The sequence below is a fragment of the Staurois parvus genome, unplaced genomic scaffold (assembly GCF_062004578.1).
Source record: "Staurois parvus isolate SC_StPar_1 unplaced genomic scaffold, SC_StPar_1.0 ptg000114l, whole genome shotgun sequence".
Taxonomy (NCBI): domain Eukaryota; kingdom Metazoa; phylum Chordata; class Amphibia; order Anura; family Ranidae; genus Staurois; species Staurois parvus.
Genome location: NW_028317910.1, coordinates 8,043,458 through 8,066,950, shown reverse-complemented (window position 1 = coordinate 8,066,950; position 23,493 = coordinate 8,043,458). Strand labels below are relative to the sequence as shown.

The 23,493-nt window shown below is 43.5% G+C and overlaps 1 protein-coding gene across 2 annotated transcripts in view; it reads right to left on the bottom strand.

The window, feature by feature from the left end:
- The window catches only part of SLC25A18 (solute carrier family 25 member 18), a 73,801-nt gene that overhangs the window by 26,347 nt on the left and 23,961 nt on the right, over window positions 1-23,493 (bottom strand). The window contains exons 1-2 of one of the 2 annotated variants that reach the window (XM_089671844.1): window positions 10,975-11,463; window positions 10,823-10,888 (exon numbers count right to left, since the gene is read on the bottom strand). The gene's annotated coding sequence lies outside the window, so the exon portion shown is untranslated. Of the gene's footprint in view, window positions 1-10,822; window positions 10,889-10,974; window positions 11,464-23,493 lie in introns of those variants that run through there. The other variant, XM_089671845.1, reaches the window with a different exon arrangement.

The following is a 23,493-nucleotide window of genomic DNA, read 5'->3' as shown; positions in this document are numbered from 1 at the left end:
CTTCAACTCCCCATGCCAACCAAGACACCTGCCTAAGAGTATCAATGGTCATCCTGTACATGGCCAGTTCTGTACTGCCATGGGAACTTAGTGACCATGTGACCCGCAAGCATGTGCCAACAGCAAACATTCCTATCTGCAGGGGATGAGAGGGCAGGACTGGACCTCAGATATGTCAGTTCCTCCTCACCCCCTCCCACACACCAAGCCAAAAATGTTTTATCTTGTGACATGAATTGCAGAGGTAGGACCTTTGTCCTGGTGACCTGATCAGAGGACGGCTGTACCTAACACAACCAATAATGCAATCAGGGATGACAGACATTCAATCTAATCTTTTAAAGGATCAGAAAGAAAGAATCCCATCTACCAAAATCAAGCTGCCATTGTATTTCAAGCTCAAATGTAATCTGCAAACATTTTGCCTTTCCTGGTTCCCCCTTCCTGTTCACCCCCACCCCACTCTTCCATCAGCATGTTGATGATAATTTTAAATAAAACATGATATCATTCCATACTTTATTTTAGACCCAGTGGTGTCATCACTGGGTCTCTGTGCATCTCTATGCAATGCAGGCAGGTCACTGCTAGTGGTGGGAGGGGCTTGTAGGGTGCTGTACATAGCTTCTTGAAAACATCACAATACCCTCCTTCAAGTTCCCTGTCAAGAACCCTCAACACTGATGTAAGCAGTGAGTTGGCTGGCTTATGGCAGGAGTTTTTCAAATATCAAAATGGCTTGATGGATGGATGTCAGTCTGGAGGTAGACCACCCTGAATAATCCTGACATATCATGCCGGACCTCCATGGCTGAAAGAACTCAAATCCAATGAATAAAAGAATGGTCAGGGAACTATCAGGGTTGGGAAGAATGGGTTAGATCAGGGGTGGGCTACTGTGGCCCTCCAGCTGTTGTAGAACTACAAGTCCCATGAGGCATTGCAAAACTGACAGTTACAAGCATGATTCCCAAAGGCAGAGGCATGATGGTACTTGTAGTTCACCAACAGCTGGAGGGCCACAGCTGCCCACCCCTGGGTTAGATCATGTTGGACTTCCTCCAGCCTGGAAATGAGGTGGGCTCTATCTGGCTTGCTGCAGCTTTTAATGCACATTGTAGAAGCTCACAGTGTGCAGTGAAATCAGTGTAAGCTACACTATATAGCCAAAAGTATTGGGACACCCCTCCAAATCATTGGATTCAGGTGTTCCAATCACCTCCATGGCCACAGGTGTATAAAATCAAGCACCTAGGCATACAGACTGCTTCTACAAACATTTGTGAAAGAATGCGTCAATCTCAGGAGCTCAGTGAATTCAAGCGTGGTACCGTGATAGGTTGCCACCTGTGCAATAAGTCCATCTGTGACATTTCCTGGCTACTAAATATTCCACAGTCAACTGTTAGTGGTATTATAACAAAGTGGAAGGAACTGGGAACAACAGCGACTCAGCCACCAAGTGGTAGCAATGTAAAATGACAGAGCGGGGTCAGCGCATGTTGAAGCGCACAGTGCGCAGAAGTTGCCAACTGTCTGCAGAGTCAATAGCTAAAGACCTCCCAACTTCATGTGGCCTTCAGATTAGCCCAACAACAACGCATAGAGAGCTTCATGGAATGGGTTTCCATGGCCGAGCAGCTGCATCCAAGCCTTACATCACCAAGTGCAATGCAAGGCATCGGATGCAGTGGTGTAAAGCACGCTGCCACTGGACTCTAGAGCAGTGGAGACATGTTCTCTGGAGTGACGAATCACACTTCTCTGTCTGGCAATCCGATGGACTTGTCTGGGTTTGGTGGTTGCCAGGAGAATGGTACTTGCCTGACTGCATTGTGCCAAGTGTAAAGTTTGGTGGAGGGGAGATTATGGTGTAGGGTTGCTTTTCAGGGGTTCGGCTTGGCCCTTTAGTTCCAGTAAAGGGAACTCTTAAGGCGTCAGCATACCAAGACATTTTGGACAATTTCATGCTTCCAACTTTGTGGAAACAGTTTGGGAATGGTCCCTTTCTGTTCCAACATGACTGCACACCAGTGTACAAAGCAAGGTCCATAAAGACATGGATGAGCGAGTTTGGGGTGGAGGAACTTGACTGGCCTGCACAGAGTCCTGACCTCAACTTGATAGAACACCTTTGGGATGAATTGGAGTGGAGACTGCGAGCCAGGCCTTCTCATCCAACATCAATGCTTGACTTCGCAAATGCGCTTCTGGAAGAATGGTCAATTATTCCCATAGACACACTCCTAAACCTTGTGGACGGCCTTCCCTGAAGAAGCTGTTATAGCTGCAAAGGGTGGGCCAACTGAATATTGAACCCTATGGACCAAGATTGGGATGCCATTAAAGTTCATGTGCGTGTAAAGGAAGGCGTCCCAATACTTTTGGCAATATAGTGTATTTCATGTGGAGCCTGCACAACTGTACAAAACTGAAGGGAAGGCTGGAGTTCAGCTTTAAATGTCCTCTGAAAACAAATGGACCCATTTTGTCTGTTAATGGTTGCTAAAAAGACTCACCAGAAGCTGCCTGCAGTGGCCTTCAATGGGATTACTGGACAGGAAGTTAGCGGTGGGCACTCAAATGTCTTCCCTTAGGGACAGAACATTCTCCTAAAGTGTATCTAAACCCAATTTGTATTTAGTGTTGGATGAAATGGTGAAATGTTAGAACCCTTGTCAGGTTTTCATTGATGTCTGTGTCCCCGTGATTTGTCATGCAGACCATTATCACTGAGACTGAATATTATATGAAATCTGCCAGATGGCAATCTCTAACAAAAAAGTTTTGACCTTAAATATATACTTTAAAAGGACACCAGGCAGGCCCTTATACCACCTTCCTGTTGGTCAAACTAAAGGAGATTGTACAATCAGATGATGGCACCTTGAGAGCACCCATGTTGGCACCCATGTAGAACAATGTTGGCACCTTGAGAGCCAGGTTCACACCCGAATTGCACTGGAACATGGTCCACATTCCTGTGCAATTCCTGCATGTTGCCCTGCAGTGCAATTTGGCAGTCCAATAATTTGAATGGGCTGCAAATTGTACTGGAACGCACAAAAATGGTGCCTGCAGTACTTTTGAAAAATACGCTGCACCAAATCACATGGTACTGTGTTTGGGGTGCCATTACCAATGTATTAGCACCCGCAGCAGATTGCAATGGCAGTGCATTTTGAATGTGGTGCAGAAAACACACACAGAACACGCCTTTCCTGTACCAAGTTCTGGTGTGAATCAGCCCTTAATGAGACTTCAAGGCATCTAATATCAATTACCATTTTGTGGGCGGATGAATGAAAGTGCACAGACTGAATTCTCATTGCTCATAGCAACCAATCCAAATTCTTGTTCTATTTTCATGGGACTGCAACTATAAAATTTGTTGGTTGCTAGGGGCAATGGGGCATTTTCCTTACAGTACATAGGGAAAATGGCAGCCATTTTGTAGGCTCAATTATCATTAAAAAGCCATTAATAACTGAATGCTTATATGAGGCCTGATCATAATTTACCTCATACAGATAGGAGCCCCATCAGGGCATGACAGGGTTACCCGATGGTGCCCCATTACTGGCGCCACAGTATTGGTGTACAACGTCTTTGGGCATGCTGCCCTCTGGCCTGGCCGCTCCAGAATGAACCGAACAAAAACCCATAGCCATGGAAACCTTTTGCTGTGCTGCCCATTGCCATGGAGACCACCTAGCTGCAGTGTTAGTCCAAATCTAGGCCAGGCCTCAAGCCTTTGTGCCAGTGAAGGGGGCACCGAGGTGGCCTTATCCCTTTCCCCTCAGCATTGTCATGTTATATTCACTTTCCCCGCCCACTGCGCATTATTTATTTCACAATCACCATGTAGCACAGCAGGTTCCACATGGATAATGAAAACTGTTTATTGTATTTCAAAATGTTTTTAGAAAGTTCTGTGGGGAATTGTGTCACTGAGTGCCAGAGAATTGCTTCAGGTCATCACATTGTCTGCCTCAGCCGCCCTGGCAGCCCGCCACTGACATCAATAAAACACGCCTGGGTGGTGGCGGCTCATGGAGAATATATATGTTATTTTATTTCTTCATGGGTTGGGAAAAGCAAATCAACATACTATCATAGGGCCTGCTGAGACTTGTAGTTCCTCCGCAGCGCTACATAATCACACTATGGTCATTTCATGCAACAAAGGGAATAGAAGAATTTGGAACAATATGATTGGATATTCTGCCAGGATCCACTGTTCCTTTTCAACTGGTTGAATTTGGTCCTCCCAATGCTTGCTTATTGATTGGCTCAATCAATTCTGAAACTGTGCAGCTTTGACGAAAGTTGGATAATTCCTTTGCTCTAGGTGAAGGACATTTATGTACCTCCTGAAGCCTGACTGAAACACTCCCAGGATGTTGTTAGTGAAGCCTGACTGAAAAACACCTAGAGATGACATCATCCTGTCCTGCCTTGTTGCTTGGATGTTGCAAAGAGATGCCCAGCTTATACTGTTCATCTCCTCCACCATCACAGAAGCCAGCTACTTCTCTGATTCAAACCCTCACACATGCATCTTCTCTCCCCTGATGCTGTAGCTCTGAGCTCAGCCTTTGAGTGCTTGTTCCTATGATGGTGGACATGACTAGTAGAAGCTGGGAGTCTCTTAGCAACATCCTAGAAACAAGACAGGATTGGATGATGCTGTCTCAGGGAGTTTTCCAGTCAATGTACAGGAGGTATGTAAATGGCCTACAACAATAGCAAGGGCATTATTCAACTTCAAAGCTGCACAGTTTGTTTTCATCTACAGACACCCCTTACCTGCAAAGAAAGCTTTTTGTTGAAGGTGAACTATGCCTTTAATGCATTGTTTTATTCCATCGTAGCTTCTATACTTTTCCAGTGTAGTTTTGTGGTTCTTCCATTGCCCTGGAATAGGATTCAGTGCTGTTTTGCTCTCAGCAGGAGCATTTTGTGGGGAAATAACCCCATATGGAGGATAGTGAGAAACTGCTGAAAAGCACAGGAGGAAGCTAGCTAGAAAAGGAATTTTTTTTTTGGGCAGGAATCATTGGTCAATGAAGCTTTAAAGCTGAAGTCAGATATAAAAGACACTAATGCAGCTTTGAAATCATTTCATACATTATTAAATCCATTGAATACATTATTAAAGCGGATCTCCACCCAAAAGGGGAAAATCCGCTTTAAGCCTCTGTTCCCCACTTCCCATTAAGGATTGGCACCTTTGGGGAGCGGGTACCCGAATTTGACAGGTACCCGCTCCCACTTCCGCTGCAATCACCTAGGCGATTGGAAGCAGAATTTGTCCTCCTACCCTCCCTCCCCAAAGTCTTGTGGGACATGTGACAGGTCCCAGAAGACTTATGCAGGCGATAGATGGGTCGAAAATCGGCCGATTTTTCGGCCCCAAAAAAATGGGCCAATTTTCGCACCGTTAATGGGTTAATTGGTCGGCCGTTTTTCTGGATTTTGGCACATTTTGTTTATCGGTAAAGTTGGAAACAAATTGGCTGATTTTGCCGATCAGACGATATTCGCGGCAATGATGGGAAAGAAGAAAAAGAAGATGAAGGAGAAGAAGAACCTCTATTATATTTGACATGAAAAAGTATTGCGGTTGCAACAATGTATCTATTTGTATCTGAATAAAAACATCTATCCGAAATGGATACAAATAGATACAATGTTGCAACCGCTATACTTTTTAATGTCAAATATAATAGCGGAGCTCTCTGCAGGGACAGAAGAAATTAAATGCTGGCCGCAGACAGGACGAAAATCGGGCGATTTTTTTATCGTTGGTGGTAACGTCGGCCTATTGAACGACCGATTTTTTGTTTTAAAAAAATGGCTGGTTTTTGACCCATCTATGGCCTGCATAAGGGGCCATTCACAAAGCGCAGAACTTCTTGCGCATGCACAGTGGGCACCCGGCTGTGAAGCCTCAAGCTGTCACAGCTGGGTGCACACACTGAAGATGCCGGTGCCAGGGAGAGAAGATGGCCGGAGAAACCAGCAGTGGTGAGGACACCGCTGGACCGAGAGACAGGTAAGTGCCTGTATTTTAAAAGTCAGCAGCTACAGTTTTTCTGTTGCTGTCCAATACAGAAAAGAGAGAAAGTTAGACAGCTGAGATTCAAGAAAACACTCCCACTGACCTTGTGAGGTGCTCTGTGGATTCCTGCTGCAGTGGATTACAGATCTGCAGTTATTACTGGGTCAGTAGCTCACTGAAAAGTTTAATCTATGGCCTCGATCCACTCATCAAGACTGTAAAAACCTCCTGATTTCTGTGAACATGGTGCCGGCCTATTGCTGTACTTGCAAAGGACAACTGTGAAGAGTCAGGGTAAAAAATTCCGTCCTAAAAACATTTTCTAGTCTTACAGCTAAGAGAGAAGGAAGGCAGTATAAGTGGCGGCACATGGCGCACCTTGTGACATTCAGGGGAACTAACATCTAATATCTTCAATATCTGTGCATCAGGCTGACAAGGAGGTTGGATTGCGATCATTACTTTTTAACCCCTAACTGTCATTATTCCAGGAATTCTAGCAGTCACACAACAGGCAGGGTGATCAAAATAGACACAATGAGTGTAATCTGCATTTTTATACCGTTTTTGCATAATTTTCACCCTTGCAACACAGAAATCCTAACATCATGCCTTATTATATCTGTCTACGGAATTCTGATTATTCCTTCCAATGCGTCTAATTCCTCCATTCGCAGAATGTATTTACCTCTTCCTGTAGTACAGGTCAAGGGGTGACAGGTGACCATACACGCCTCACTTTCATTTTCACACTTCAGTAGACTGAAAGGAACAGATAAGGATCTGTTCAATCACTGTTTGGGAGACAGTGATCACTGACCCACAGGGCTTAAAGCAGAAGTATAGGCAAAAATGTTTTTTTTAAATTTTGGATGGAGTAAAGGATAGTTATAACCCCTGACGGGTTTTTTTTGTCATCTGTGTCCCATTAGGGAAAATTACCTTCACTTCCTGTCCCATAGCCAAAACAGGAAATGAGAGAAAATCCCTGCAAATTTAAGTGTTACTAAACCCACAACAGTAAAATCAGGCTGTATATGCAGTAAAGCATGCTTGTTATACTCACTGTGGAACCTAAAGGGTTAATCCTCTGCATTGTGTAAAAGGCTGCCTGATCCCGACTTCTCTGATCCTCCCCTTCTTCCAGTGTCCCCCTCTTATTTCATGATAAGGCATATCATGTGGAGTCACTCTGCACATGCTCAGTTTGGTGTGCATTGCTAAAGAGGTTTTTATTTTTCTTGGAAGAGTGCATGTGATCTGCACAGGGCCAATCAGCACTGTCCAGACAAAGGTCAGTGGTTCTCCATCCTCCTAGAGCAGAATTAAAACTCCTCCTACAAGTTTTAACCAGTGTTCAGGTGGACACTGATAGAAGTCACAAGACTGCTTTAACTGCTGATGAGAAAAGGTATTTAGCAGTTTATATTTACTAAAATAATTGCATTTCCATGTTCTGTGTACTGTGGGAGACCAGATATAGTGAATGCAGGCTCCTGGGTTTAGTAACACTTTAAGGGAGTTCCTTGGGGACCCCCAGGTCACCAGAACTAGTGTCCCCCTTGGAAAATTTTTGATCTATTACCTTTCCGGGGACAACCCAAAATCTGGGATTTTCCTTTACTTCCACTTTCAATGATAACAGTAAACAGGCCAAATAATAAGTGTACATCTCCCTAGTGGGGGCACACAGCGATAAATACCTAATACGTGCTCTAATCTCTCTCCACTCTGGCCATACATGGATCGATCTTTGGCCAGTTCAGCAGGGGCTGTCTGAATTTTGATCCATGTGTGACCACTGCGGTTGATAATAAGTCAATCTACCGAGCAACTTCTGTTCAACTTCCCTATCAGAAAAAAAATGCTCGATCAGCATTGCAGGCAAAAGACTGCAGCAATGATCTATATCAGGGGTCTCAGAAATTTTCAAAGGGCAAGTTTACTATCCTTCTGACTTTAGGAGGGCCAGATTGTGACCTGTGGGGGTAGAAAATGTCCTGGGCCCAGCATCAGTAAGAATAAACATGGCCTCGGGGTTGGTGGTCAGTAGGAGGAGGAGTAGTGCCCTTCATTGGTATTAGTAGGTGGAATAGTATCTCATCATTGGTATGAGTGGAAGAAATGTTGCCCCACTGTTGTTGCCACTGTGAGGAATAGTGCCCGAAGGGCCATTTAAAGACCAGCCAAGGGCCACATCTGGCCCTCGGGCCACAGTTTGGAGATCCCTTAACTATATATTGTGACAGCAGGGGAAGTCTCCCCCTGCTGTTAGAATACAATAGTGCAGCAGGGAGGATTCCCCCATCCACCTTAAATGTGTGGATGGAGGATTCAGTTTTTTGGCTTAACGAAAAAAAAAATTAACCATGTACGGCCAGCTTTACAGTCAACATAACCTCATCATCACTGGAAGTGTATTTGCTGTGATTGGCCTGGGCAATCTGAGCAGCGACAGCCGGGTAGGGGAGGTAATAGTCACTCTAATGCTCAATCTGGCCACAGACAGACATGCCCATGTTGCAGCAGATAATTTGTGTAGGAATAATTTGTTTCACACAAATAAACTGTTGCTGTCATTGGAACAATGATTATTTTAAAAGTAAGAAGGCTCTGTAGGTGCCCTAAGGCTCCTGTTCACACTAGTATGATTTCTCCTGTGTCTGTCGTCGCACTGCCATGAACCACACGACAATGGAAATCACATTCTCTATGGTGCCCATTCACATCAATGGAGACATGGCACAGTACAACTTTTACAAAGGTGCAGGTGCTTCTTTTGGTACAGCATTGTGTGTTTCTGCCCCAATAAAATTAATGTACATATGTGAGTTTTGTGTATAAAATCCAGCATCCTTCTACAAAAAAAAAATACATGAAGCATGAAAATGCATCAAAAATGCACTTTAAAAGGCAAGATTATGCAGCATTATTAGTGTTAACCGAGGCTAATAGGACAAACAAGGGGTGACCCAACCATGCATGTTTAGGAACCTGGCTGAAATAGTGTGTTGCCTGCCAATCTAACCACCCTCTTGTGTCAATACACAACACACATCTTGGCTGATTCTGCAGCAGGAATTGGCTGAAATATGATTCATGTATGACCAGCATAAAGTGGTATTAAACCCAAGAATAAAAAAGTAATAAATACATGTAGTGGCTGCATTAGTTATAATTTTTGGAGTTTTTTCCCCTTCTTTTTCACTTGTTAATTTGGCCAGTTAAGCTCACCACACACGCTACAATCTGATTGTACAGTCTCCTGTAGATCTACCAACTATGTAGTGCAAGCACTTGCCTGATTGAATTCAAATAGATTGGATAGATTAGGTGAGTCCCCCTACTATATAGGTTTGTAAAATCTAGTGATTGTACAATGATTGTATGGTACTATGGTTAGTTTGTAATGTGTATGTTTTTTTCAACTTCCTTCAACAGACCAAGCTGTCCAGCAAAAGTGGCAAACCATTTAACACTGACTGGAGTGCTTACAATGGTCAGCTTTTCATCACTTGAGTGAAAACCTAATACTGTTTCTGTAACTGCTTAAAAAGTGTTTCATTGGTGACATCTATCTAAATCTGCTAATGCATCTGACACTACCCTCCCCACAAAGTGTCAAACTGGCGGCCCTCCAGCTGTTGCAAAACTACAAGTCCCATCATGCCTCTGGCTTTGGGAGTCATGCTTGTAACTGTCAGTCTTGCAATGCCTCATGGGATTTGTAGTTTGGCAACAGATGGAGGTCCGCCAGTTTGACACCTGTGTGCTAATGCATCTAACACTACCCTTGCCACAGGGTGACAATGCTGCTGTCCAATGGTGTCTCCACTGTCCCTCTATAGTGCAGACACCATAAGACGGGAAGTGTGTTACTGGCCAGATCACCAGGTGAAAATACAAATAAAATAAAAACCTAAAAAAGAAAACAAATGCAGCCACTATATTTAAAGCTTTACTACTAAGATTGTAAGCTCCAAGGAGCAGGACCCTCCTAGCCCTCTTGTATTGAACTGTATTGTTGCTGTATTGTCTCCCGTTATATTGGAAAGCGCTGAGCAAACTGTTGGCGCTATATAAATCCTGTATAATAATAATAATATAATAAACCCTCCTATTCTTTACAGCCAAGGAAGTTGACATGTTAGCCTCTGTTTGCCCTGCAGCCGCTATGGTGCTGCACATGTGATCAGTTATGGCCCCAGACATTTGATAGCTTGACAGTTCAGCTGAGAGCGCAAGCAACTGTATCAGTTGTGGCATGCCTTGAATGTAACTGTTTTGGTTGGTTAAATGGATGGGTTTAGTTCTGCTTTAAGGATTGGATTGCAATATGTTACTTTTTTTACCTTTGGGTTTATTATCATTGACTGTTGTGTTCCCTAATATCTGTACAGAGGGCCTTAACATTTTCTTTTCTGCCCAGCAGTGAAAACTTGAATGCAGTTTTTTTTTCTCGCAGAGTTGTCTCTACAGAGGAGTATCCCACGTCTCTACAGTTCCTTGCTGTAACTAGATGGGCTGAGACTGATTAGAGATCTTATGTGCAAAGCTACATCAGAAAAAAGAAGTTTTATGGAAAGCAAATAACAGTTTTCATCAAGAGGGCAGACTTGTAAAGTATTTGTCATCATCCAGCCCTAAAACAGTCTGCTCTGCATTTCCTAAGGAGAATTGGACATTTTGCTGTCAAAATACTACAATAAAACACAGAGTAATGTAACACAGGGACAACTCAACACAGAGACAACTTACCTTTTTCAGGATGTAGACTCTTTTCTGTGCAGTTTACTGTTGGCGGCTCTTCTGCACTTAGCAGATCTGTCATAGAAAAAAAAAACTTTATATAAACCCCAATCTTCCTACAGGATGGGCATATTTCTGATGCCGCAGAATCTGATCTCTACCTGCTCAGTGTGGTGACCTGAATTTGTCTCCCAGAAAGTCCCTGGCCTCTCTTCTTGGTTCCTTTTTTTTTTTTTTAAAACATTCAGGATTTTGCAAATCTCCGGGTTTGGCCTCTGGGAGGGACAGGAAAAAAGGGGAGGAGAGGAGAGCAGTTCCTGGCATACAATGCTGCCTTCAGTTTAAAGTTTACAGATTATCCCACGATTGCCCTGATTATTGTCCATAGATCTGGATCAAAGTTTATGTATCTGCACAGCAGACCTCTCCATACACTCAATGGGCAGCACAGGACAAAAAGTTCTGGATGTTTTTCTGTTTCTTGATGCACAGAAAAGTCAATGATTCTGAAACAGTCTGTTAATCATCACAGAGAAGAGGAAGGAAATGAGCTGTGTTGTATACAGTATCCAGGAGACTCTGCTGCCTGATGTCACCAGGTATTCATTCCACACAACAAATACAAATGAAAGCCTAACACTTAACTCCAGGCAGTTCTAAAAGACACAAATTAATGCAGCTTTGCAATCAATAGTACGTCAAGAAATGTTTTTTTTTTTAACAGAAAGAAATGTAATTTTTAAACGCAAGCCGTGTAAGTTCTTGAATATGAGCTGGTATCAGCCTCCTGCAGTCCTTGTACAGCAGGGCTCAGACTGGGAAAGGGAGAAGCAGTACAAGGAGCCAATTTGCAGATTGGATGAAAAAGCAAAGTGACAGATGAGATTATCAGTGTGCTGCTTATCCTTTCTTTGTCCAGTCACAGGCTGGGGCGGGTCCAGGATGACCTGGGCTCAGAGGGAGCGAATGATGCTGGCTGTCAAAACTGAGGACATCTAGTAGCAGAAAAATGTACTGCAGAGAAAATCCCATTAGTGATGCTGAATATTGAACCAAATGCTGGCGTCATTTTATCCTTTAACTACTAGCTGCCCAGGGCAATTTTTGACTTTTTTCACATACATTATTATTATTATTATTATACAGGATTTATATAGAGCCAACAGTTTACTCAGCGCTTTCCAATATAACGGGAGACAATACAGCAACAATACAGTTCAATACAAGAGGGTTAGGAGGGCCTGATCCTGGGAGCTTACAATCTAGGAGAGCTTGCATTCACACTTGTAAGGTGCGGCATATCGCATGTGATTCGCACCGGAACCACACCGCATTCCTATGCAAATCACATGCGATTTCTGTGCAGTGAAATTTGAGCCATACATTTTGTATGGCTCAGATCGCACAGGACCCTTTTTTTGTCTGCACCAGAATCGGGTCGCATGGGTATTCACACCTTTGCGATCCGATTCTGTACATCGCACCATGGTTTGTGAACTGATTTCGAGGTGTTGTTAACTGAACATACACACCTGCAGCAGTTCACATGAACGGGGTGCAATTGTGATGTGGTGTGGAATTCGCACCAGTTTCTGTGCGATTTGGAGAGAGATTAGAACGATTCTCAGTTTTTACTGTTGTCTGTGCCCCCATTAAGGAGATTCCCCCTCTCTGTTTATCCTGTTTACTATTATCATTGAAAATGAAAGTAAATAAAAATCCTATATTTTGGGTTGTCCCCAGAAAAGTAATAGAGGATAGAGGGGAAATAATCCAATGGGGACACTAGTTCTGGTAACCTGGGGGACCCCAAAGAATTCCCTTAATTTGCAGGGATTTCCTCTCACTTCCCGTTTAGCTATGGCCCAAGAAATTAAGGGAAATCTCTCCAATGGGACACAGATGGCAAAAAAAACATCTGACGGGTTATACCCTCCCTTACTCTACCCAAAATGGAAAAAAAAAAATTTGCTTATAGTTCTACTTTTAAATCAAAACTTCTTTTGCTAGAAAATCAATTAGAACGCCCAAATATTATATATTTTCTGAAAGCAGAGACCCTGGAGAACAAAATGGTAGTTGTGTCAAGGTCACGCAATATTTGTTCAGCAGTATATAAATTGAAAATTTTCAGGAAAATATACATGTAAATGAATTTTAGTGTAGGCAAACACAATATGATACCCATTTTTTGGTATCGTATAAATGATGATGTTGCACCAAGTAAATAGATACTAAACTTGTCAAAATTAAAAATTTTGCACGCCCCTGAAATAGCAACAAACTGTGGTACCTAAAAATCCCCATAGACGACACTTTAAGGGCAAGTTTAACCTTTACCCGCTCGGCCTATGGCCAGATGGTGGCCGGCAAAATTCCTCAGCATACCAGGTGGATGCCATATGGCGTCCTCCCAGGCATGCGCAGCTTGCACGCCTGCAGAGCCACGCAGCGGCGCTATCTGCACCGGCCATGTACCTCGGACACGGCCGATGACAGATCTGAGTACCCGCCCCGTTGCCGGTACCATGTGACCTGCTGTGACCAATCACAGCAGGTCACATGACAGTTGTATACAATGGATGGCTTCATTCATGCCATCCATTGTATACTAGTGTGCCTAGCTGTGAATGGTCACAGTGATCACATGCACAAGCTGGGCCAATCACTGCCCAGCTGTGTCATGTGATTAGCCGTGGCCAAATCACAGCTAAGTACAAAAAAAAAGCCTTGAATGAATCGATGTCATTCAGGTAAATGCTTGCTTATAGCAGAGTAATTATTTTCTATAAGCAAATTGTGTAAAAAAAAAAAAAAATACTGATCACTTCCCCAAAGTAGTACAATGTTACTATGGTAACATTGTACTACTTTGGTCATAGGGAAATATGAAAAAAAATCCTTAAAAAAAGAATTAAAAAAATTTAAATTTTTTTTTTTCATACTGTCACCAGTCAGTGTCCCTGATCACCGCCATGCCAGTTATATGATGACACCGTACTGCACTGGTGACAGTATGTAAAAAAAAAATTGTAAAATTAGTTTTTTCATTTTTTCATTTTCTGAAAAAAATACAACTTCAAAAAACTCGCCGTGCCTCTTATGAAGTACGTCGGACTGTCTACTTTGCAAAAAGGGGTCATTTGGGGGATATCTGTACTGTTCTGACATTCTTGGACCTCAAGAAATTAGATTGGCTGTCAGTACTTCAGGATTGATCAATATTCAGATCTATACCATAGTTTGTGAACTCTATAACTTTCCTACAAACTAAAAAACACATCCTAATTTGGGTTATTTTCACCAAAGACTGTATCAGAATACATCTAGGCCTAAATTTATGAAGAACAATTATTTATTTGCAAACTTTTGTAACAGAAACAAAGAAAAACGTGGGTTTTTTTCAAAATTTTTTGTCTTTTTTTGTTAATTTAGCAAAAAAATAAAAATCCCAGTGGTGATTAAATACCACCAAAAGAAAGCTCTAGTTGTGTGAAGAAAAAGATAAAATTTTAGTTTGGGTACAATGTTGTATGACCGCACAATTGTCATTCAAAGAGTGAGAGCGCTGTGACCTGAAAATTGGCCTGGGCAGGAAGGGGGCAAAAGTGCCCGGTATGGAAATAGTTAAACCAGAGCACTGTGTGGGAAACTTATGCTCATGCGTGTTTCCTGCACTGTGTTCAAAGCGCACTGCAGTTGCGATCTGCAACGGATATTAATCTTAACATCACCCCAATCACAGGTCTCAAATGCACCCAGTTGCTGTGCATTTTTTGGTGTAGCCTGGCACAATTTCATCCCATTCAAAAGAATGGGATGAAATCAAACTGCACCCGGATAGCATGTGAATTGCACAGGACTGTGCAGCGTGTTCCTGTGCAATTCATGATGTGAACTGGCCCTTAACCTCCTCGGCGGTATGATTATTTCTGTTTTTTTGTGCTGAAAGCGGTACCATTTTTTTGCATGGAAATATGTAGTTTTTTATTGTAGGCTGTAAGTTTTAGGAATAACTCACTGAAATCTGTGCAAACGAGTCTAGTAAACATCCCGGGTAGGATAAAATTTGAAACACGAAATCATAAATTATAATTGATTAAATAATCATAAAAAATAATAATATAATAATAATAAATTTAATTCAATAATATAATCAAACCAAAAACACTGAAATTTGAAATACAGAGGCAAACTCGCACATCGCTGAGCAAAGTCGCAAAATCGTTTTCAGTGTCATCAGAATCATTATCACTCAATTCTGCAAGTGGTTCTGATTTACTATCGCTGTTCTCTAGCTGTTCTAAAACCGCTTTTGACGTAAAGGGACGCTTTTTGGACGCCATGGACTTTTCTAAGTTTCCAGGCACAAAGAACAGTCAAAATGCAGGCAGGGCACAGGACAAAGCAGTAGGGACAAAATGTATGTGAAATGCATTGAAACAGCAATGTTTTACTATGTAATAATCATTTTTAAAAAAATGACATTTTTAAAAAATTTCAAATTTGCCGCCCGTACGTCCCGACGTCACAGGGACCGGAACACGGAAGCCGGATGCCGGCATCAGCCGGAGGAGATGGCTGGGGACGCTGCAGGGGACACATCGTGGGAGCGAAGGACAAGGTAAGTGCTGCAGGGACTCCCTGAGCAACGCCGCATGGTAAGCCCAAGTGTAGCTCGGGGTTACTGCTCTTGGTACTCAAATTTTACCCCGAGCTACACTCGGGAATACCGCTAAGGAGGTTAAAGCCTTTACAGGTTACCAGTTTAGATTTAAAAGGAGGCCTTGTGCTGGAATACTTTCTCTCACACTGACGTTTGCAGCAATACCTCACATGTGTGCTGCAATCACTATTTATATATGTGAGTGGGACCTACATACATGTTTGCATTTGCTCGTGAGCTTTAAAAAATCTTTTTAAAAATGTTTTTATTTTATTTAAATGTAATTATTTTACACTTTTTCTTTAATTTATTTTCTATTCAACTTTATTGCCATCATAAGGGAGGAACAACATCGCTTGTGATAGCTGGAGCAGTGGCAGGTCCTGAGATCGGTTTGATGGGCTGCTTCACTGACCAGCAGACCTGAACTGGGACAAAAAATAGGCCTGGGCACTTTAGGCTGAGCATCCAATTTCCGAGGGGGGGGGGTGCAAGGGCATTCGCAGGGGCAGTTGGTGACGGAATATTCACAGAGTCGGTCGTCTGAACTGTAATATAAAGGGGAATGTGTTATGAAGGGGACTGCACTGTAAAAGGGCACTGTATTGATTACAGTGCCCCTTTACAGCTCAGTCCCCTTTATATCACAGTGCCCCTTTACATTACAGTGCCCCTAGAGATCTAATCACAGTGTCCCCTACATATTCAAAGAGATGGCCCAATCCAGCAAAGAGACATCTCCATAAATCAAGGATTGGATGTCTCTTTGCTGGACAGGGAAGTCTCTTTGCTGGATGGTGATATCCCTTCTTAGACTTGGCTGTCTCTTTGCTGGATTGGGATGTCTCTTTGCTGGACAGGGATATCTCTTTGCTGGATGGGGATGTCCCTTCTTGGACTGGGCTGTCTCTTTGCTGGATTGGGATGTCTTTTTGCTAGACTCAACTGAGCAAAGAAACAGCCCAGTCCAGCAAAGAGACAGACCGTCCAGCAAAGAGACATCCCCATATAGCAAAGACGGGATGTCTCTTTGCTGGATGGGAACGTCCCTTCTTGTACTGGGCTGTCTCTTTGCTGGATTGGGATGTCTCTTTGCTGGACCCAACTGTGCAAAGAGACAGCCCAGTCCAGCAAAGAGACAGCCCAGTCCAGCAAAGAGACAGCCCGTCCAGTAAAGAGACAGCCCGTCCAGTAAAGAGACAGCCCATCCAGCAAAGAGACAGCCAGTCCAGCAAAGAGACAGCCAGTCCAGCAAAGAGACAGCTGGCCAGCAAAGACACAGCTGGCCAGCAAAGAGACAGCCCCTCCAGCAGAGACAACCCATCCAGCAGAGACAACCCATGCAGCAAAGAGACAGCCCATCCAGCAAAGAGGCAGCCCCTCCAGCAAAGAAACAGTCCGTCCAGCAAATAGACAGCCCCTCCAGCAAAGAGACAGCTCTTCCAGCAAAGAGACAACCCCTCCAGCAAAGAGACAGCTCATCCAGCAAAGAGACAGCCCCTCCAGAAAAATGACAGCCCCTCCAGCAAAGAGACAGCCCCTCCAGCAAAGAGACAGCTCATCCAGCAAAGAGACAGCTCATCCAGCAAAGAGACAGCCCCTCCAGCAAAGAGACAGCTCATCCAGCAAAGAGACAGCCCATCCAGCAAAGAGACAGCCCATCCAGCAAAGAGACAGCTCCGCCAGCAAAGAGACAGCTCATCCAGCAAAGAGACAGCCCATCCAGCAAAGAGACAGCTCATCCAGTAAAGAGACAACCCATCCAGCAGAGACAGCTTCATCCACTTCTACAGACCTGTCACAGTCTGCTGGCGGCCGTGGGTGAAGAAGAGAGATTGCCGTTCTCCCTTCAGTGCAGCGGAGGTGTCCCTCTGTCAGCTGTGATAATAGTATAACCACTTGGTCTTCAGGATGTACAGGTATGTACTAAGGACTGGAAGTGGTTAATGAGCTTTTTGTTTTATCTTTGGCTGGATTTCTGCTTTAAAGTGTAAATAGAGCCAACTGTTTTTTATAGTTTTGGGTGGAATGGGAAAGGATTACAGCCCCTGTCATTATTTTATTGTTGTCTGTGTTCCTGCTGGAGGGAGTCCCTCCTTCTATTCGTTCTAGTGTCACTGAGAGGTAGAGAGAAAATCACACATTTTACAGCTGTCACTAAAATAGGAAGGGAAGAAAAATCTTCCATTGAGCACACCTGTTCAGGGACAATCAGATTTCTTCTCACTTCCTCTTGTGTTTCCAGGACAGGTAGTGATGGAAAATCTCCCCAAGGGGTTACAAACAAAAAAACTGGGGTTCAAACCCTTTAAGATAGCCTTTCAAAGGAAACGATACAATTTATTTTGAAAAGAGTACATACTTTGAGTTACTATCACATGTGACCTGGCAGCAACTAGTCATGTGACTTTTCCTGGCTGTTTCAGGTACCGATCTCTTAGTTATGGAAGGCCCCCAACTTCACCAGCCAACTGCTGCCCTAGTGAATAAGTGAGACAAGCAGTGTCAGATGTCTGTTGGTGCTGCTTAGCTCTTGTCCCTCCCTTCTTCATGCATATAAACAGGGATGCTCATGTTCATGTACATCCCCATGCCTCTGATTATGGATTGGGTGTACACATGCAACCAGGAAGCCTAGAACTATCCACCTATATCACAAATTAGCTGGACATATACTGTATGTGCAATCTGACCTTCTTACAATATTGTTTGGACTGACAGAGAGATGCTGGTTGCCTTTTAAGGCAAGTGAGGGGGGGGGGGGGGCAGGGGCATACTGTCTTGCGCTGGCCTACCCTGGGTGAAGAAGGTTGTCTAACCTGTCAAATTGCTTTATCCCCAGAGAATGGTCATTTTGGGCTGGATGGCTTAACCCTAGGAATCCAGAAAGGGCTGGAATCTGGGAAGGTCATATAGGGGTAGATTTACTAAAATTGATTCACTCAGAATCTGGTGCATTGTAGCCAATCAGCTTCTAACTTCCGCTTGTTCAATTAAAGTGTTACTAAACTCAGGACCCTGCATTCAGGACCCACAAACTCTATCTGGTCTCCCACAGTACACAGAAATGCAGTTATTTTAGTAAATATAAACTGCTAAATCTCTTTTCTTATCAGCAGTATATAGCAGTCTTGTGGCTTCTATCAGTGTCCAGCTGAGCACTAGTTAAAGCTTGCAGGAAGCGTTTGCATTCTCTGACTGTCCTATGAGGCTGCATTACCCCTGACCCTCTGTCTGGACAGTGCTGATTGGCCCTGTGCTGATCACATGCACCCTCCCAAAGAAAGAAAACCTCTCTATCCACACACTCTAAACTGAGCATGTGCAGAGTGACTCCTAGAGCTCTGTACTATCAGCAAATATAATGGGGACAATAGAAGAAGGGAGGATCAGAGAAGACAGGATCAAACTGCCTATTTTTTTTTCCAAAAAACAATTTTATTGGGAAAAGAGGCACAATGATAACATATACAGGTTACATTCGGATCATGGAAAAACTCAGTAAATGCCAGTATCCCCTGACAGGATATACATCAGAAGCATGTGCAACTGAGCATGTGCAGAGTGACACTCCTAGAGCTCTGTATTATCAGCAAATATAATGGGGACAGTAGAAGAAGAGAGGATCAGAGAAGACAGGATCAAACTGCCTTTTTTTTTCCAAAAACAATTTTATTGGGAAAAGAGGCACAATGATAACATATACAGGTTACATTCGGATCATGGAAAAACTCAGTAAATGCCAGTATCCCCTGACAGGATATACATCAGAAGCATACATAGTTTCATCACATAACACTGCTAAAAGCAAGAATACACAAAAAAACATAATCCAAACAAAAACCGACATGGAGAATGAATTGAACATAACAATTGGGTACATAAATCAGCCAATCCTCATATAGTCCCTCTAATTACAGAATGCAATGCAATACGCGGTGAAAGGATGGTGATAGCAGTGGATAGTTGGATGTCCACCCCTGGAGGTGGACACTGAAGAACTGTAGTTGTACCTGTGGGTCTGCTGGCGATCGAAGTTCACCCAAACTCAGAGAAATGGGAAGGTAATGTTGAAAGTGTAGGATAGAGATAATGAGGAGAAAGAGGGGGAGAGAAAGAAAGAGAAGAAAAAAAAAAGGGGGGGGGGGTAGGGAGGAAAGGGGGTTCGGCTGCAACTGCTCCGGGTCAAATGGTTCATGATAATCAGAGTAATAGTCAGAGGTACCGTATGTCAATCTAGGTTAGCATGTGTAGTAGTCCAAGATATAGGTCAGTTGTATCATTCGGTCTCAGTCAAGTAGGGTGTAAATTATATGCATGACACCCGAGATAGTTACGTATACCTATTGGTTATCGAGCTATGTTCAAGTGGAGGAAGGGGTGGAGAAATGCAGCAATTGGTGATAAGCGGCTGTTGTTTTAAAATGACTCCAATATGCCCACGTCTTCCTGAGTCTCTCGGGGCAATCTTTTGCTACAGAGATGAGTTCCTCCATTTCGGCAACTTTGTTTATGTGAGTAAACCATTCCCAGACTGAGGGGATGTGTGCTGAGCGCCAGTGGATCGGGATACACTGCTTTGCAGCATTCACCGTATGCATAGCGAGTGATTTGCAGTATGTTTTCAAAGGGAGCGAAGAGTGATGGAGTAAGAATTGCGCAAGAGATAGAACTAGGGAGTAAGTTGTTACTTGAGCAATTATTGGTTGAATTTTGTTCCAGAATGGTTGGAGCATTGGTCAGTCCCTCCATATGTGGAGAAGTGTACCAATCGCTTGGCAGCATCTCCAACAGGAGTCAGGAATGCTAAGATCAAATCTGTGGAGTAAAGATGGAACTCTATACCATCTTGAGTACAGTTTGTAATTGTTTTCTTGGGTCGAAACACACATGGAACCTTTATGTATATGACCATATACACGGTCCCAATCATCGGGGGCCAGCCTTAGTTGCAGGTCACTACTCCAGGCTACGCAAGCCTTTCTAGACATGACTTCATTTGTGTTTTCCATGCATGTGTATAGCTTGGAGACCACATGTCTCTGCAGGGAATCTGTGGAGCAGATTTTCTCAAATGGGGTAAGGGGTCTAGCATGCTCTCTTTGACGTGGTGGGCTTTGTAGGAAATGATGGAGCTGCCTATACATCCATTGTGTCAAGTTTAGATTTGGCCATTGGTTCACAAGGCGTTCCCTCGTCAAAAAGATGCCATCTGTGAAGAGATGGTGTAGTCTCAGGTAATCTTGAGGTAGGGCCCCAGTGAAGAACACACCAGACATTCCAGGGGGGAAATCAGGGTTCATTCGGATAGACGTGAGTGGACCAGGCATTGAGGACAGGCCCGATTTCTGACATACCAAGTGGTAACAAGACAGTGTAGGACCAATTAGCGGGTGTTTTCTGAAAGTGGGTGAGATATGTGATCTCCCCAGCCATGGAGACTCACCCAGGCCTTTCGTACATGGTTTGTAGACCAGTCCACTATTCTTGTCATGTGGCAGGCCCAATAGCAAACTGCCTTTTTACACAATGCGGAGGATTAACCCCTTAGGTTCCACAGTGAGTATGACACACATGATTTACTGCATATACAGGCTGATTGCACTGTTGTGGGTTTAGTAAGACTTTAAGTTTTGGCAATAAAACTTGGAAGCTGATTGTTTTCTGTGCCGAGCTGCACCATATTTTGCGCTCCTCTAATGTCTATGTACACCTTAACTTTGTATCAAACAAGTGAAATCAGTACCTCTGCTGAACAATGGCATTAACATGCTGGTTGAGCCATACAGAGACTGTATTGTTTTCTTTCAGTCTGAGCTGACCCATAGACCTGCAATAAAAAACATTAAAAAAAGTGATTGCAAAAAATATTTTATACCAAAGATTGATGGATAAACAGCATATGCCACGCAAGATTAGAGCACAGGTCCCAAGTGTGGCAACATTAAGCTATGCAGGTAGTCTCGGGCTGAGTTATATGTAGAGCCTGCATAGTTAAAGCACTTTTATTTTGGTGACATTTTTCTATTCTATTGATAATCTTAGACAAGTGGCACGCACAAGATTCTTCAGACTTGTACGTGGCAGCCTCCAGAAAAAGAATGATGCTGCACTCTTCGTCACACGTTACAGATGTGTATATAGAAAATATTTAAATGTAGAACAGCATGTGTGTTACAACATGAAAGGCACATAAACTGCTTCCTGGTAAATGTTGCAATCATAGTGACCCAGAATACAACAGAGAGGACAGCTATCAATACAACTTGAAACTTGATCTGCTTAACCCAAGGCTGATTGGCAAGTACTTTAACCCTTTAACCTCCTTTCTGTTACCTCTTTGCTGTGCTATTGTTCTCTGTAAATTTATATATATATTGGTTACATCTTTTTTCTGTAAATATTTTTATTGCACCCTTTCTGACTTTTTAGTAATAAATCTTTCTTTTTGAAAGTGCTGAACTGTTTCTATAGCTCGTTAATGCAACGTACAAATTCCTGCCTCTAAAAGAGCGCTACTGTGTTTGTTTAACCCTCTGTATAACCTGTCTGCGGTGACAGTGCTATACAGATGATTATCTCAACCATCATAGTGTTATTGGTGATATTGCCGAGTTTCCTCTTTCTCAGTACAAAAAGGAGGTGGTGGCAGTGTGAAGGGTTAATTGCGTAATTAACCTGACCCAGTAACAATCACATTCAGGCTGCCGGTACATCGATTTGTGGTCCATTAGCTGGAAAATCGTTGTGCAGGGTGCAGCTGGGCGTGGCATTGTTACGCACGTGACATCGCGGTTTCAGATTAGCTAGTCCTTCAGTCACAAGTTTGGTGAGAAGATCAGGGGTCTGACGCGCGATCGTCACAACATCGGTCTCTAGTGAATGGATAGGCCGCATTCTCAGTGATGACATCGGTCTCTAGTGAATGGACAGGCCACATTTTCAGTGACAATATCGGTCTCTAGTGAATGGATAGGCCGCATTCTCAGTGATAACATCGGTCTCTAGTGAATAGATAGGCCGCATTCTCAGTGACATCGGTCTCTAGTGAATGGATAGGCTGTATTCTCAGTGACGACATCGGTCTCTAGTGAATGGATAGGCTGCATTCAGTCATACTCAGGCTATAACAAACTACATTTTCATAATGTCCCCAGTCTCCAGTGAATGGGTAGGTTGGATTCTCAGATATGTCACTGGTCTCTAGTGAATGGATAGGCTGCATGCTCATGGCCATTACTCCATACTCATACTCCTTGACATTTCTGCTACCTTTGACACAGTCGACCACCCGCTGCTCCTCAGTAAACGCCACTCCATCAGCCTCCATGACTCTGCTGTCTCCTGGTTCTCCTCTTACCTTTCTCAGCGCACTTTCAGTGTCACATTCAACTCCTCCTCCGCTCCTCTCCCTCTTTCCGTTGGGATACCTCAAGGTTCTGTCCTTGGGCCTCTCCTTTTCTCTCTCTACATCTCTTCCCTGGGCCAACTGATAACCTCCGATGGCTTCCAATACCACCTCTATGCTGATGGCACCCAGATCCATCTCTCCACTCCCCAGCTCACCCCCTCTATCTCCTCACGTATCACAAATCTACTAAGCTGGATGTCACACCACTACCTTAAACTGAATCTTTCTAAAACTGAGCTTGTAATATTTCCTCCTCCCCGAACCCCCACTCACGACTTTACCATTAAGATCAACAGCAAAACCATTGGTCCTTCCCCTCATGCCAGGGTGCTAGGCGTAATCCTAGACTCTGACCTCTCCTTTTGGCTCCACATCCAATCACTGGCTAAATCCTGCCGCCTCAACCTCCGGAACATTTCCAAAATCCGCCCCTTTCTGACCAATGACACCACAAAACAACTTGTCTACAACTTGGTTTTATTCCTCCTCACTGGTCTACCGTTACACAGGATATCCCCCCTTCAGTCTATTATGAATGCTGCTGCTAGACTCATACACCTTACCAACCGATTTGTGACTGCTGCCCCTCTCTGCCAATCCCTT